This window comes from Helianthus annuus, chromosome 16 (assembly GCF_002127325.2).
Source record: "Helianthus annuus cultivar XRQ/B chromosome 16, HanXRQr2.0-SUNRISE, whole genome shotgun sequence".
In the NCBI taxonomy this organism is placed as follows: Eukaryota; Viridiplantae; Streptophyta; class Magnoliopsida; order Asterales; family Asteraceae; genus Helianthus; species Helianthus annuus.
Window position 1 is genome coordinate 104,065,451 of NC_035448.2, and position 18,127 is coordinate 104,083,577.

Below are 18,127 nucleotides of genomic sequence, written 5' to 3' on the forward strand. Positions count from 1 at the left end.
AGAAGTAGCTAGCCCCTTGCAACTGATCAAACAAATCGTCGGTCCTTGGCAATGGGTATCTATTCTTTATCGTGACCTTATTAAGTTCACGATAATCGATGCACAGACGCATCGATCCGTCCTTCTTCTTAACAAACAGGACAGGTGCTCCCCAAGGGGATGAACTAGGCTTGATGAAACCTTTCGCTAACAGTTCATCCAGCTGGGTCCTTAATTCCTTCATCTCAGTTGGTGCTAGCCTGTAGGGTGCTCTAGCAATAGGAGCTGCTCCAGGGATGATATCTATTCTGAATTCCACTTGCCTATCTGGTGGCAACCCAGGTAGATCTTCGGGGAAAACTTCTGGATACTCCGAAATGACAGGAATGTCCTCTATCTTTGGTTTGGGCTCTTCAATAATTACCTGTGCCATGTAGACGACACAACCTCTTTTTAAACATCTTGAAGCCTTGAGCATAGATACGTTCTTGGGCAACCCATACCGCGTATCTCCTTGAATGGTAAGCGATTCACCAGTTGGAGTTTTTAGCACTATTTGTTTTCTGTTGCAGAAGATCTGGGCCTGGTTGTGGGATAACCAGTCCATACCCAGGACGATGTCAAAACCAGCCAGTTTGAAGGGAAGTAGAGATAGAGGAAAAGAATGGTTCTTAATGGATATCATACATCCATCTAATATAGTGGAGACAGTTTCTACCGTGCCGTCTGCTAGCTCTACTTCGTATTTCACAGTTAAGGTTTTGACAGGCATGTTCAGCAATTTGCAAAATTTTTGGTCTACGAAGGATTTATCAGCGCCTGAATCAAAAAGTACTCTTGCAAAGATATTATTCACGAGAAAAGTACCTGTGATTACGTTGTCGTCTTGCAAAGCTTCCTTCACATCCATCTTGAAGAATCTAGCGTTATTCTTTTTGGTTTCTTCAGTCTTCTTGGCGAACTTGGGGCAGTTGCTATTGATGTGCCCCTTCTCACTACAGTTGTAGCAGGTCGCATCTTTAATCTTCTTACAGTCCACAGTCTTGTGGTCCTTGGACTTGCACAATCCACAAGTATACGACTTCGACTGGGACTGTGAGTTTGACCCAAGCCTACATTTCCCAAAGTGGAATTTCTGGCAGTTTTTGCACTTGGGCTTCTCTCCGGATTGTTGCCCATCTTTTCTCGACTCTGTCCCTCTCTTGCTATCACCGTTCCCACGGTGTTTCTTACCCGACCTTCATGAGGTATCGTCCTCACGCTTCCTCTTCTCGGCCTCTTTATTCCTCAGCGATCTCAGTCGGACTGCGTCCATCGTGAGGGACAAGGAGAGGTCAGTTACCGACCTGAAGGTCGTTGGCCGAGAGGCCTTCACACTTGCGTTTATCGCGGGTTCTAACCCCCCGATAAAACGAGCGATTCTCCTTGGTTCCGGGGTTACCAGATATGGAACCAATCGAGACATCGTGTTGAAGCTCGTTAAATAGGCTTGGCAGTCCAGATTTGTCATCACCAATGATACAAAATCAGACTCTATCTTCTCCACCTCATGTTGAGGGTAGTAATTTTCTTTGATGAGAGAAACGAATTCCTCCCACGTCATGCTGTATAGCACAGCTTTTCCCGAGGCCTGAACCAGCGCCCTCCACCAAGCTAGGGCCTCGCCCTTAAACGACTGCGACACAAACTTTACCACATCCCTTTCCGCACAGCCACTGATGTCCACCACAGTGTCCATCTCATCCAGCCACGTCATACACTCGACGACACCTTTCTCCCCCGTGAAGTCTCGGGGTTTACAAGACACAAAGTACTTGTAGGTGCAGCCCCTGGCACCGGATGCATCAGTATACTCCCTTTCACGACGAACACTGTTTTCATTTGACGAGTGATTGTCATCGTCCTTTTTGGGTTTGGAGAGTGGTTTGGATAATGGTTTGCTGTGGGATTTTGAGTGTGTCTTCGGCTTTGATGGTGGTTTGGAAACGGTTCTGCTTCGAGATTCAGTATATTGTCGATCTAGAGCTGCTTGAACAGCGTTGTCGACAAGAGCCTTTAGTTGAGCGCCCGTTAAATGTACTTGGGCATTATCATAATCATCTTCACTTGTATGACTATTTTCTCCATTAGGATTCGCCATAGTAGCTTGTATCTGCTGCAGAAGATAATGAAAATTTTATTTAGGAGTTTATTATAGAATTGTCTTTTATGGCAATTCATTAACCATGGTAACGAAGGCCATATCCGGTTAATTTGTTACTCACTTTATATTTAGGATTTGAACATACTTATCCTATTCACAATTAATATTGTTAGTGGCATAAAAGCCTAGTCACGAGGACGTTATTATAATATTAGCCGAGATTACAGATAATCAAGGTATGAAGGTTTGAACCGTAGTTCTTTTACCCCCTTCTGACAGGGAGTCATAGACCACCACTGTCTTTTGTCTTATTATGACAACAATTATGGCCCGTAGGCACTACATCACTAATGGATGTTTGATAAGATTGGCCCGTAGGCACTACATCGCTAATGGATGTTTAGCAAGTGATCACCTTCATTGATGATTTAACCCATGATTTACAAATCATTAATTTGGGCTTTGGAATCCTTTTAGAGGACTCTTGTATAAGAATGGCGTGTGCGATTTTTACGAATCACATCTGCCATGATTGTTAACATGCTTATAGAGATTAACAGGGAATCTGAATCTTTTAATTAGGTCTTACCATCTTGGCCGGATCTTAAAAGACACCTGGCTAGGTTTCACTCTTAAGATTCTTTATTTAGGCAGATCAAATTAAAAGGAATGATTTTGATTTATTTCATATATAGTAATAACAAAATGAAATTCATAACATAACATTCCAAAACTTCAATACGATTACACGCTGCCCTAAACGGGACTTTTAAACAAGTACATACCTACATAGAGGTTTTAATAAAAGACAGGTCCACGCAGGGACTAATACAAGATAGGTGTCTGCGTAGGGACTGAAAGATAAGCCCACGTAGGGACTGAAATACGATAATTGTCCACGCAGGGACTAAAGTGTAAGTACAACAATCCATAAGGAGACTAAGGGTCTCGTTTCTTCTTCTTGCCCTTCAGTAGGTTTGCCAAGCCCTTGAGGAATCCTCGGTGGCTCTTACGTTCTTCCTCGAAGTCTCTTTCCACACGGCTCAAACGGTGGAGTATTTCTTCTTGTTCAGGTGGGGAAAAACGTGGTTGTGGCGCCGGTTGCGGAACTGGAGGTCTAGGAGGTGCTGGATACCCATGTGCTGAGTAGTCCGGTATTCCCATGTTTCCAAAAGCTCCGTCTGGATAGCGGGCATTATACCTAGCCACTACCACATATGGGTCGCGCTCATAGTTGTAATTGTAATGTGCGTGCGACGACGGTTCGAACGAGTTGTATGCCGTTGGTCCCGTGTACGCTGGTATTGGGTGGTCATACCCAAATGGTGGCGAAGATGGTGCAACTGGTGCGGAGTTCGCCTCCTGTGCTGGACTTGTAGGTCCTTCTTCTGGTAGTGGCGGGTAGTGGCTACTACTAGAGTGTCGAGGGGTGCTGAAGTGGAATTCCCCTCCTCGTGTGGACATACGGGCATTTGTCCTCCTACGCCTTGGCGGATCAGGCATTACTGGCTGTACCGGTGGCGGAGGTGGAGGTGGTGGCGTAACTGCCACGAAACGTGGATCCTCGGAGGGATCTTGCGGATGTTGCGGCTGTTGTGATGTCTGTGGCGTGTGGTACCACTCGTGTTGATTAAACAATGCCATGAAGCTATCTGGTCCCTGATATGGTGTGCCATTGTTACGCCCTAATTCGTATTTGTCAAAAGTCGCAGCAGAAACACGTACCATAAAATTTCTTTCACTATAAATACCTCAACTTATTTAAGATTTAACTTTAACACAGTTCTTTCTCATAAATCCGTCATCCTCTTATTTACTAGTTAAAAACATAGCTTATGTTTACTACATTATGTACATCAACGTTTCCGTACAATCTCTCTAGTGACTCGATCTTCGATCTCCAATCCTTGGATATCCTCATGACTGGTACTACCTGCGCTCACCACATAAAATTTCACATCATTAGTACGCGTTATAAACATACAAGGTTTGTTCACGTTTACTTCTCGTTTCGTTAACTCTTTACATCCCAGCTTTCCCATCCTGATCATATGATCCGTAGTGAGACTTCTTTTGGTATTCCTGCGTTACACTTCATTCACCAAGCACCCAACTATTACCGTTTAGTACTCAATTCATTAGATGCATGCGTACATACCTTTCATACAAACTGATACATACCTTTACGGTCACAAATAGCAACTGTCCTACATACGTACCTGCATACATACGTACGTACCTACGTACGTGCATACCTAATTACATCCATTCCTACCTACATAACATGCATACCTACATTCATTACATACATACATACATACATACATACATACATACATACATAACATACATACATACATACATACATACATACATACATACATACATACATACATACATACATACATACATACATACATACATACATACATACATACATACATACATACATACATACATACATACATACATACATACATACATACATACATACATACATACATACATACATACATACATACATACATACATTACATACATACATACATACATACATACATACATACATACATACATACATACATACATACATACATACATACATACATACATACATACATACATACATACATACATACATACATACATACATACATACATACATACATACATACATACATACATACATACATACATACATGCATACATATATACATACATACATACATACTTATTACATGCCTTCACACAAACCTACATACGTGCATACCTTCGTGTATGGATCCCCTTGTGAGCCCATATTCATCTAAACGCATACATACGTTCTACCTACCTACACACCAACATACATACATTTAAACGCAAAAGACATTCATACGTATATACCTTTCTTACATCTTTACATCCACGCATATGCTTATGCCTATCTTTATGCATACGTACATGCACCTCTACATACATACATACATACCCTTCCTACATCGTTACGTACATGCATACACTCGTACATATCTTTATACATGCATACATACACATCTACATACGTACATACTTTAACAAACACGTACTAGATCACGCGTACCTCTTACATAATCATACATCACTAACATGGGTCTTAGACTTAGCTTTATAGCCCATAAACATCTAAGGAACCATCAAAATCATGTTTGGAAAGTCCACCGTAGTCCACGGATATCAAACCGAAGCCCACGGTACATAAATTAACTTAAATAACAAGATTTCAGCTTTTGGGACTTGGGAAGGCCGTCGCCGACGCCCCTAGGGCTGTCGGCGACGGGCCTTGCATTTACCCGTAGCCCAAAAACCCGTAGACAGGTAATTAACCCGTCAGCACAAAAACTGGTTTTCTAGAGCCCGTCGGCGACGCCCCCATGCCCGTCGGCGACGCCCTCTAGATTTTGCATTTTTCTGCAGCTCCGTTTCGTCGTCCGTACGCACTAAAACGCGCATAACTTTTGAACCGTTTACCCGTTTAACCTCCCGTTTCTTCCTACATGCTTGTAAATTCATATTCTATCATATGAACTTAAAATCCCACATCCGGATTAAGGAAATTCTTATCTTACGCTCTATTGACTTATTGTCATTTCCTAATTATTTGACCCGTTATGGGTATTTGCGCATTAATTGATCTAAGACTAGCAAAACCATACTTTCCACTTCCATACTTGTCCAAAACATTACACTAATCGTATAACTTGTTTCTAAACCACTTATTAAAATCGTTTACCCAAAATACCCATCAAGGGCATTTTGGTCAACTTAATCCCATCCTTTACGACATAAGACTACGACACATATTTGACCTCAACCATCATGTTTAATTAATCAAAACGCCATATCACCTAACCGAACATAAGAAGTGATTACAGAATCACTTACCTTATACGTCCGTGCTCGTATCCGATTCCTCGCCTTTTCTTGACCCGTTATCCTTTCATGCTTGAGTCCGTCACGACGTGATTCCTATACTTTCATTTCATCGAAACCACGCTCATATTAGCATACTCATTTGTACATGTAACAATCATATCATTCGCATAATTCGTACTTAACTTTCCATAGTCATTACTATCAAACATTAAAACATGTAATCAACTTCATATCCTTTCCAACACACATAATTCATCGGGTAATCCAAATTAACACATATTTACCTATTCTTACCAACAACGATTTTCGCTAACATGCATACGACATAACTTGTCAACCACGATATTTAATATCTTCGAAATCCAAATTCATTATCACACATAACACATAATTAATGCCCACATACTCATATCTTCATAACGCTACATTTGACAACCATGTCTTATAAAAATCAAATTAGCATAATCCTAGCATCATCCTTGGTTAGTGAGGTTATATGCTATGTATATTTAGTACATGTTCACTTTTAACCGTAATTAAGGGACTAGTAGACCACATAGCAACCTCACCCGTTCAAACACAATGTACAAGCTCCTAATGCATAAATTTGACCAACATATACCTTCAACCCGAATTCATGTACGAATTCCATCTAAGGCACATTTTTCAAGTTAGTAAACTACTACTTTCATCACAATCGCTTTTTATACATATAAACTTACAACTTGCATACAATTTCACTTTCTAACTTCATCTAGCAATTTCATCGAACACTTGGCGTGCGCACTAACATTTAAGCACATTGTACAAGCAATTTAAGCATATTCTCCCCACATTCACCTCATGAATCCTTTTATTCAAACAAGATCACATTTTCAACTTCATCATATTACTATCAAAACCTAATACGTAACACATGCATCAACATAATCAAAATAATCCATATACACATGCTCATCATAATCATTATCATACTCATAAACATGGGTTTCATTCTAAATCACTAGATAACTAAAATTTAACCAAGATTCAGCTTAAACATGATAACATAGCAAGATTTCATCCTGATTTAGATCAAACCCACGAATTTAACAAAACCCACTCCTTGGTTGTTCATCAAAACTGAAAATTAAGACTTACCTTGGCTAGAACTTGCTTAGATAATCACTATTTCGACTCATGCAAGTTCGAATTCAGCCCAATTCGCATCCAATTTCGTTGATTAGGGTTCATGAGGGGTTTCCCCCTTTCTTTCTCTTCTCTGATCGAACACACACACGCCCAGGTGTGTGTGTTTGGGGGTTTTTATTTTTGTTTTATATTTAGACTTTCCCTTTATTCAAAAACCACCCCTCATGTTTGTTACTTGCTCATTATTTAACTCAATTTCATAACCTATTTGTTTTAGCCAAGTTTTTAACTAGGTTTAATAACCTAGTTATTCCATTCCTTTCTTTTAAACGTGATAACATACTAATAGCTAACGAACTCGAGTTTTTGGGGTGTTACAAGTCTATCCCCCTTAAATGAGGTTTCGTCCCCGAAACCTTTCTCATTCAAACTAGACCAATTATACTCTTACCCCTTTCAGGTTGTTCATTCACTATACTTACTACAACCTAAGCGCATTCGGGACCTTGGAAAAGGTTTTATTCATGCATGAACGTAATTGTACACATCGTTCATATGCCCTCATATTAAGTAAGTTACTTTCATAATTATACTTATGTCCGACTCTTCTCCAGAGCTCTTATTAGTGTCTTTTACTTTATAATACTAGCCCTTAACACATAGCATTACTACGTTTCTTTCATCGAATTTATTCCAATTGTTTATAATTATAAATTGTACAAATCTAAGTACGCGGCTTGTTTCTAACTCCCTATTTAAGCATATCACATTCATATATTTGCTAATCAAAATAAATCGATTTACTTTATACTACTCATTCATCATGTGCCATCTTTCATTTTGTTCAAATGAACATGGCCAACAAGCCGAGCATCAGGGTTAGCATTTCTTAACGATACTTCCTTTCTCACTTCCATTTATACATACACCTATCATGTTTGACTTCTTCTTAACAAATCTATACTTCCCATGCCATACTTCCACGTAACCTTCTCATTTCCTTGACCGACTAGTAATAGTTCATCGTCCCTATATATTCAAACCTATATTAATGCTTACTTATAAAGGCATTCATTACATCCTTTTATGTTTTAAATCCGTCCCACGTATTTAAACGTAACATTCATACCCTTCATTCCTTCTATGTTTGAATCCATCTAGCGGTTTCAAACATGTCATTCTTACCTTTTCTTTCTTACATGTGTTTAACAAAAACTTAAAGTTTTACCTACCTTCAGCAACAAGGTTTTAAGGTTAGTCATCTTAGTTGTCGAATCATAATTACTTCATTTTAGTTCTATTCATATAGGAGCTTTCTTCTTTCTTACACATTCAACTACCCAAGTAAATGGGGTTCGGCATAAACGCTCTCAATGAGAGTTAAGCATACACATTTGACTACCCAAATAATTGGGTTTCGGCATAAACACTCTCAACGAGAGTTAAGCATAGATATTCCTGTGACAACTGGCACAAAACCGGTAACTTCCGTACATTTTAATTATTTAATGACTGCAATTATGAGCTTAAATGTCAACATTGACTGATTAGAAGCTAAGCAAGTGAATTCATGCACGTTGTATACTACAAAATATTGCTTTATGCAAAAACGAGAGCGTTGCGTCAGAAATATTAGTAAACTCACCGGTAAGACACACTGTGTCAACGGAACTGCAGAAAGCAGTCAGACATTAGAATTGAGGCCTAGGTGTAGGTCCTACGACAAAGGTACATTAAAACCCAAGAGTACATATCAGGGTTTAATTTATGGTCGTTACGAAAGCTAAAACACGCACTAAAAGGCACCCGAAACACACTTTAAGTGCAGAACTAATTACGACAAAACTGCGAAACGAACGTTGGTTGCCGCCCGGATAATATTTAATCCCACAAATATTCTGTTATGATTAAAATTTTATTTTAATCAGGTTCGTGTTGAAAAATAAATTGAAACGCTTAAAAACGTTATTTTTCAAGTTTAAACGCGTACCGTGGGTTCCTACGCGACACAGTGCTTACACTGCAAAACGCAGACAACGCAGAAAACCTAGGAATATGCTAGGAATATTCCAGGAATATACCAGGAATATGCTAGGAATATGCTAGGAATATTCCAGGAATATGCCAGGAATATGCTAGGAATATTCCAGGAATATGCTAGGAATATTCCAGGAATATGCTAGGAATATGCTAGGAATATTCCAGGAATATGCTAGGAGTATTCCAGGAATATGCCAGGAATATGCTAGGAATATTCCAAGAATATGCCAGGAATATGCTAGGAATATGCCATATGGAATGTCTATAAATACCGTGAGATGGCACATATGAACTTTCACACTTCACAACACCAAACAACTCTCCTCTCTCCCTCTAGAAAGCTCACGGCCAAACATCCCTAATCACCCATCAATTTTTCGAGCCTTGTTCAAGCCATTCCAAGCATACCCAAGCATCAAGGATCACGTATTAGGAGGCTTGGTGCACTCGGAGCACGAAGGACCTTTTTCTCTAGCTTTTATCCACCACATTCGCGTCTAGATTCTTCCCTAGCCTCGAGCTAGTGGTGAGTTACTTAAAACACATTCTTGAACTAATCTAGAGTGGTTAATATGATAGATAACAGTTAAAACTTGGAATCTTGCAATTTGATACATTAAAGTCTACTAAAAGACACTTAAATGATGGATAAAAGCTCACATGATGTGTAAATGTTGTAGTATTTGATTTGTGGGATTATTTAGGCCCGATCTACGTTGTGGTAGCTCGGATCACCGTTTAACCCGACTTTGTTAAGATCATAGATCTTGACATAAGCTTGTTTCGGACGGTACAAGGGTTAAAAGGTGAAACTCTACCACACGAGAAACATGAACTTGTGTAAAAGTATTTTTACTTGTAAAATAGTGTTTAAAACTTGCCGATCTATGTATCTACAAGTGGTATTTTCAAAAGACCAAGCGTCAAAAGGAACCACATGTTCTAAACCGGATCTTACACAAACAAAAGTGATTTTTGTGAACAAACAAGTGTATGGACACTTGTGTAACAAAAGTTTTAACAAAGAAATAATTTTCGTAAAAACCGACTAGAAGTTGTGAAACTTTATATTCTTTGAAAATAGGGTTTTTAAGAAACTAAACTTATTTTTAAAGATAACAAGACTTACTAAATGTGCTAGTAAGTTACTACACAATTTTAGTAAATAACCAAGTTCATGAAATGGAGAAATTAGTGATATTCGTGGATGATTATTGTTGATAAGTGTTGTTGATGATTGTTGACGATTTAAAAGAAAATAAACACATGTTTTGAAAACATGGGAAACCTCCATTTTTAGGGGAAACTCTGCCAAAATTTTTATAAATTTTGATACTTAGAAAAATATAAGTTTTTGAGAAACTTATTCCCTAAAAATGTATTTAAGAGTATTACCAAGGTTTCCCTAATTTTTGGTGATAAGAAATGAGGATTTCTTCAAGAATAAAAATGGATATAAGTATGTATATTTTTGAGAGAAAAATATATATTATTTTATCACCAACTTTTGTGCTAAGTGTATATAGTATGTGTTATACGTGCTAGCGTATTAAGACGTAAAAATACACTAAACACTCATGAGGAGTATAAACATGAAAATACACATGCAATATACTAGACGCATAATTCGGGTGCAAAGTGCAAAACACAAAAGACTTATATCTATTTGTGAGAAAATAATATAAGTAAGACATTTAGTTAAAAATATAAAATATTTTTAACACAAGAAAATATACACGAAAGTGAGTGACTGAACTTGTGCGACGCAAGTCTAGTGACTAACGTTAAGAAAACGCGTATAGGTTACGACGTTAATTAAGCAAAACCGGTGAAGTTTACGACGCAAGGAACGCAAAGTTGTGAGTTCATGCTCCCCCTTTTCTCTTAACTGTTTTCAGTTTTATAACTTCGGGGGTGAAATACATGTTACAGATATTTTTATGTTTAACACATGGTATGATAATAAAAAGCACACTTGGTGAGAACGAGTACCAAGTGTGTAGCGATATAAGAATACAAGAAGCGCACTTGGTGAGAACGAGTACCAAGTGTGTTGTGAAATAAGAAAACGAGAAGCGCACTTGGTGAGAACGAGTACCAAGTGTGTTGTGAAATAGGAATATGAGAAGCGCGCTTGGTGAGAAACGAGTACCAAGTAGGATGCGCTATGAAAAATGATGCGAGGAATCGTGTCACGAATAGGGTACAGAAGCACCATTAATCAACAATATACCTAGACCGCAGAACAAAAGGTTAGATCTAACGGGTGCCGGGCAGCCACACTCTCGATGAGGGCGAGTATCGAGTAGTGCTTTTGTGTCTCAGAATATACCAATTAAATGCCTAAGGTTTGGTGACTTCCTATGTCGTGTCACATGTTAATGGCTTTGCAACCCATTAACAATCCTGATACATACAGGAATACTTAATTTACATAAAAACTCATACCATTCTAAAACTTGATGAATACTTGAGTACATGGGGTACTCAAGAAAAGCATGGATTATACTTGAGTACGTGGGGTACTCTAGAAGAATTTGAATCATACATGAGTACGTGGTGTACACATGAAACTGGATTTAATGAAAACTCGATTTATTCACAAAATATGTTTTCATACAAAGTATACAAAAGTGCAAAACAAAACGGCATGAATTCACACCAACATTATGTTGACGTTTTTCCAAAACTCACATGTATTTCAGGTAACTAGGATGGATGTGCGCGTGGTCTCTCTTATGCTCGTGGATGTCGCTTGTGTTTGTCTTTAAATAAAGTGTAAACCTTTTAAGACAATGTTTTATGTTAACTCGCGTTGTAAACGCTAACTTATGATTTCAAGTTATGGTATTTGAAGTTATTTTCATGAGCATGTAGTATGTTTACCTTTCGTATGCAATGAGAACCTTTCATGATCACACCTCGTGCTTCCGCCGCAGAAAGGGGTGTGACAGATTGGTATCAGAGCTGCGATTGTAGTGAACCAGGATTCCTTCTCGAGTCTAGTCTACAATCTCTAGGATCCTATCACGAAAACAATTTTTCAAAGAGTTTTCATTGCATTAAACGTCCCGCGACATCCACTGCCTGAAACTGTTTACATGAGTCTAGAAAAGACACTACGAGACTTAGGGTGCACGGGAGTAGCACTTGTCTTTAACTGAGAAATTACTTGCAATTATGTGTGATAATTAGCATGTACTAGAAGTAGGATGTCACAAGTATATGTGACTTTACCTGAAAGCAATGGCCCATCCGAAGGAAGAAATACGAGGATGAAACGAACTGTGCGGACTGTGCAAGGAGTTACGTAATTATGGATGCATACATAATTATGGAATTTAGTGCACAGAAACCACAGCAAGTCTTATCACGTATAGATTCCCTCAGTACAAGAAAAGGGTCAAACGTGAGCACCCTTCCCCCAGCCTAATAAATACTCGGTGGAGTAATAATTTAGGGTATAAAGACAAGAACCGCCAACATTTATCTATTTATACATGCTTGCTGCTGTATGAATTGATTTAAATAGCGGATTGTTTGATGTCACTTATGTGGGTATATATCATACTTCCACTGTCTAGTAAGACGATATCAAACAAATGTATAAACCCTATTGGGTCGTGTTCTGTCAGAACATATCACCCAGAAGAGTTGTGAACGCTCGTGATCAACCTCCTCCTCCCCTACTTCCAAGAACTGCTGAAGAACTAAACGCCCTACTGGAGGAAAGAATCTCCACAGCTATCGCCCAGTACGAGGCGAACCGTACTGAACAAATTGGAGGGCCAAGCAATGCGAGACGTAATGGGAATGGAGATTCATCTGGAGGAGACGCAGCTCGGGGCTGCACTTTCAAGCAGTTTCTTGACTGCAAACCGCTGAACTTCAACGACACTGGAGGTACAGTGGCATTCGTACTCTGGACAGAAAAGACCGAGACGCATGCTGAGTCGTCTGGTGACAAGAAAAGGAACGCACGCGAGGATCCTAACGTGGTCACCGGTATGTTTCTCATTAACGATCACTTTGCACCCATATTATTTGACACCGGTGCCGATTATAGTTTAATGTCCGTGGAATTTAAACGTACGCTTGGGATAGAGTCTAGTAGATTGGATATTCCCTATTCCATAGAACTAGCCAATGGTAAACTTGTTGAATCGGGCGAAGTTTGCATGCTAGAACTTGGTGAACGAAGCTTTAGCATCGATCTCTTACCTATTCAATTGGGTAGCTTCGATGTGGTAATCGGAATGGACTGGTTGTCCAAGAACAAAGCTGAAGTTATTTGTCATGAGAAGATCATTCGCATCCCTTGGGCGAATGATGAAACTCTCATCGAACATGGAGAAAAGCGAGACGCGCTTCTTCGGATCATCAGTTGCATGAAGGCACAGAAGTGCTTAAGGAAAGGATGTGTTGCCTTCCTAGCACACGTTGTAGATAAGAAGGCTGAGGAGCCGAAACTGGAAGATATTCCTGTGGTGAAGGAATTTCCTGATGTGTTCCCTGAAGATCTGCCAGGACTACCTCCGCAACGACAAGTCGAATTCCGTATCGACTTGGTTCCAGGAGCCACTCCTGTAGCCAAGGCGCCCTATCGACTTGCACCATCCGAGATGCAAGAATTGTCTACACAACTCCAGGAGTTGTTGGATAAAGGATTCATAAGGCCAAGCTTCTCGCCCTGGAGAGCTCCAGTTTTGTTCGTGAAGAAAAAGGATGGAACCATGCGGATGTGTATCGATTACAGAGAACTGAACAAGCTAACGATCAAGAATCGGTACCCACTACCGAGGATTGATGACTTATTTGATCAGTTGCAAGGATCAAGCTACTATTCCAAGATCGACCTTTGATCTGGATATCATCAATTAAGGATAGAAGAAGAAAGCGTACCAAAGACTGCATTCAGAACACGCTATGGACATTACGAGTTTCTTGTGATGCCATTCGGGCTGACGAATGCACCAGCGGTCTTTATGGATCTGATGAACCGCGTATGCAAACCATATCTCGATAAATTCGTGATTGTATTTATCGACGATATCCTGATCTACTCACGGACGAAAGAAGAGCACGAACAACACCTCAGAACCATTCTAGAGCTACTGAAGAAAGAGAAACTGTATGCAAAGTTCTCGAAGTGCGAATTCTGGATTCGCGAAGTACAATTTCTTGGTCACGTGGTGAATGAGAAGGGCATTCATGTAGACCCGTCCAAGATTGAAGCCATAAAGAATTGGGAAGCTCCCAAAACCCCAACTGAGGTTCGCCAATTTTTGGGCTTAGCAGGCTACTATAGGAGATTCATCGAGAATTTCTCCAAAATAGCTCAGCCGCTAACTGCCCTTACTCAGAAAGACAAGAAGTATGACTGGGGTGTTAAACAAGAAGAAGCTTTTCAGCTACTCAAAAGCAAGCTATGCGATGCACCAATATTGTCACTACCCGAAGGCTCGGAAGGCTTCGTGGTATACTGTGACGCCTCGCGACAAGGACTAGGTTGCGTGCTCATGCAACGCCAAAAAGTCATCGCTTACGCGTCAAGGCAACTGAAGGTGCACGAAAGAAATTATACCACTCATGACCTGGAACTGGGCGCAGTGGTATTCGCCTTGAAAATCTGGCGACACTATCTATATGGTACTCGATGCACAATCTTCACAGATCACAGAATCCTGCAACACATATTTAATCAGAAGGAATTGAATATGCGCCAGCGGCGATGGGTCGAGCTGCTAAATGATTACGACTGTGAGATTAAGTACCACCCAGGAAAGGCAAACGTTGTAGCAGACGCATTAAGTCGAAAAGAAAGGGTTAAGACCCTAAGAGTTCGAGCGTTAGAAATGACCATTCGAACGAACCTCACTGCACGCATTCGTGATGCACAACAAGAAGCTCTTAAAGGAGAGAACCGTAAAGCTGAATACCTCCGAGGTGCATTGAAGTACATGGCACCAAATGAAGAGGGAGCCTTATACATTCTATGTTGACGCGTATATTTTACCTGTGTTACAAAGGCCCATCGGTGTACGTTTCAAAGGTTAGTTATCTGGAAAGCCTTAACTTTCATTGTTGACGCTTTATAAAACCCTTCTTTATGATTTGATCATAACTTTCTCTTTTAAACGGAACTCCGTGTGAATTTATATAGTACATTCTAGTGAGCGTATTATTACTGTTACAAAGCCTCGGGTACGTCAAAGGGTCACTCAGAGGTTAATTCATGTTGATCACAGAACCCCCTGCAGCTTGTAACTCTCACTTTCTTCCGCGTTCGCTTCCGTACGATCCGGATGATTTTATTTCGTTTTGAAGGTACGAGCATCGTTTTAGGGTTACTATACAGTATACTTACTCTGAGTTGACATTTATAACCCTCGAATTTACATTACTTTCAAGGTTTGTCACTTTAGTCCTTATTATAACATTAAAAGCTCCACGTGTAAACTCAAGACACGTTGTCAATACATTATTGGACACAAAATTCGAGGTTTTACAAACAACTATCCCTAGAACTGTTTATAAATAATAAACCTTCTCCTCACATTTTATTCAACACTTCGTAACTCATGAAATTTCTTAGTAACTACAAATTATTTATCTTTTTTAAATAAATATCTATTTAATAATGATTTATTTTCCAAGTATGTAGTTAAATAATTAAACTATACTACCTAAAAGCACTAGATATTTCCATAGACTTTAATATATATCCAACTTATTATATCATGTGAACTATTTAGGATAATTCCCATCGGTTGAAGTTTCCCTCTTTTTATTCGTGCGTTATTTTCAAGAAATCGCAACGCAATTAATGTGAGTATACTCGATCTCTTTTTCCCCTTTACACTTTGGGATGCAACATGTATACCTATTCAAAACAACTGTTATTCTTAAACAAAACATACTCTATCTATGAACGTGACATGAAACTATTGTGAATATTTGCTATGCTTGTATGCTCTATGAACGATTTGGAACGTTATATGCTCATTAACTTTGCTAGCCCACCTTAACAATTATAGCGTTATAGGATTGACGCCCTGCCCGTTATTCTTGTGGGTATTGTTAAGTTAAACTTTACCACCCCGCTAAACTTTTGGGATTAGGCTTGTTATGCGTTGTATTCTTGGGTTTGATCATATTGTACGCCAAAAATTGCATTGCTAGTAATTTACACATTATGTAACATGTTGGATATGAGTTTTTATTCTATTATGCTATGTAGTCAAACTTGTATACTCGCCTTTGCTTTTGCATTGAACTCTATTTTAATACATGTTGCAGGTTAATTGTTGAGGTGGTATTCAAGATGAAACAAGATTTAGGGTGGACTAGATACACACCTAGATTAATTTATGTTTTATTGTTATGATTTATGTTGAAACAATGTTGTTATCTTTATTTGAATTTTGTATGACATTAGTATTGGAAATGAAATTTGAATTTAATTAAATATTGTCACATAGTGTTATGAAGTCTCTTGCAATCTATATACACTTCGTCTCATCCCGATGTTTCCGCCATCGGTTGGGGTGTGACACGAGGTTTTTAAAAATCTAACTTTCTTATTATTTACTATACAAAGTTACATTTATATAACACGTGTAATACATGAAGTTTTTAAAGATATATATTTTTATCATTTGCTATGTAAAATTAGATTTATTCAACACGTGTAATACATGGGGTTTTTAAGGATACACTTTTTTTATTGTTTGGTAGATTTTTCAACCCGACTGACTATACACGGGGTTTTTAAAGATACGATATTTTTATTATTTAATATACAAAATTACATTTATTTAATATGTGTAAAACACATGGTTTTTAAAGACATAACTCTTTTTTAGATCTATTCAACACGTGTAACATACAGGGTTTTTAAGGATGTAATATTTTTATTATTTGGTAAATTTATTCAACCCGATTATACACGGGTTTTTTAAAGATACGACGTTTTTAGTATTTAGTATACAAAATTAAATTTATTTAATTTGTGTAATACACATGGTTTTTAAAGATATAACTATTTTTTATTATTTGATATATAAAATTACATTTATTTAACCCGTACAATATATGGGGTTCATAAAGATATAACTTTTTATTATTTAATATATAAAATTACATTTATTCGACCCGTGTAATACACGGGGTTCTAACCTAGTTAAATATTTATTAAACATTAAATATTTGTTTTTTAGAAATCAATCATAAAAACAATTATCATCATTACTTTTTTGTTTTTTTAATATTTTAACTAAATAATTTTAACATTGATATAAGTTTATTTAAAAGATTAATAATTAATTTCATATTTAAAATTTGTTTTACATCGGTATTTTGATTTATGATTTTTGATGAAGTGATTTCGTTTATGATTACAAGACCCAAAAACAAATTCGTATAGCAATAATATTGTTAGCCAATATATATTTTTGGATTGATATTCATGATTACGTTTATGATTACAAGACCCAAAAACAAATTTGTATTGTAACAATATTTTTAGCCAGCATATATTTTTGAATTGATATTCATGATTAGGTTGGATTTTAACTTCAAATTTTGGATTGATATTCATGATTTGATTTTAACTTCAATTAAAATGAATTTATTTAATTAAATAGTTTGAAGATTATTTTACGTGAAGTTAATAGATTATTTTTATATATCTTTGAACATTTATAGGAATAAAATTGTTTGTTATATTATTATCACTAGATTCGAATCCTGTGTACTACACGAGTTGAGAAAATGTAATTGTATATACTAAATAATAAAATAATATATCTTAAAACCTCGTTTATTATAAGAGTTTGTTAGGATCTGAGTTTCAATTGATTGTGTTTTTGTTTGAGAATTAATGAAGATGAACAAGTAATTGCAGCGGAAACTAAATGGAAACAAACTTTCACACACAAT

At 37.9% G+C, this 18,127-nt stretch overlaps 1 long non-coding RNA gene across 1 annotated transcript; it reads right to left on the bottom strand.

Annotated features, from left to right (window-relative positions):
- Positions 1-3,844: 3,844 nt before the first annotated feature.
- On the bottom strand, positions 3,845-6,162 carry LOC118488362. The gene is made up of 2 exons (XR_004884392.1): positions 6,026-6,162; positions 3,845-4,055 (listed from the first exon to the last, which is right to left on the bottom strand). It is a non-coding gene; the product is annotated as an uncharacterized LOC118488362 (long non-coding RNA).
- Positions 6,163-18,127: the final 11,965 nt, after the last annotated feature.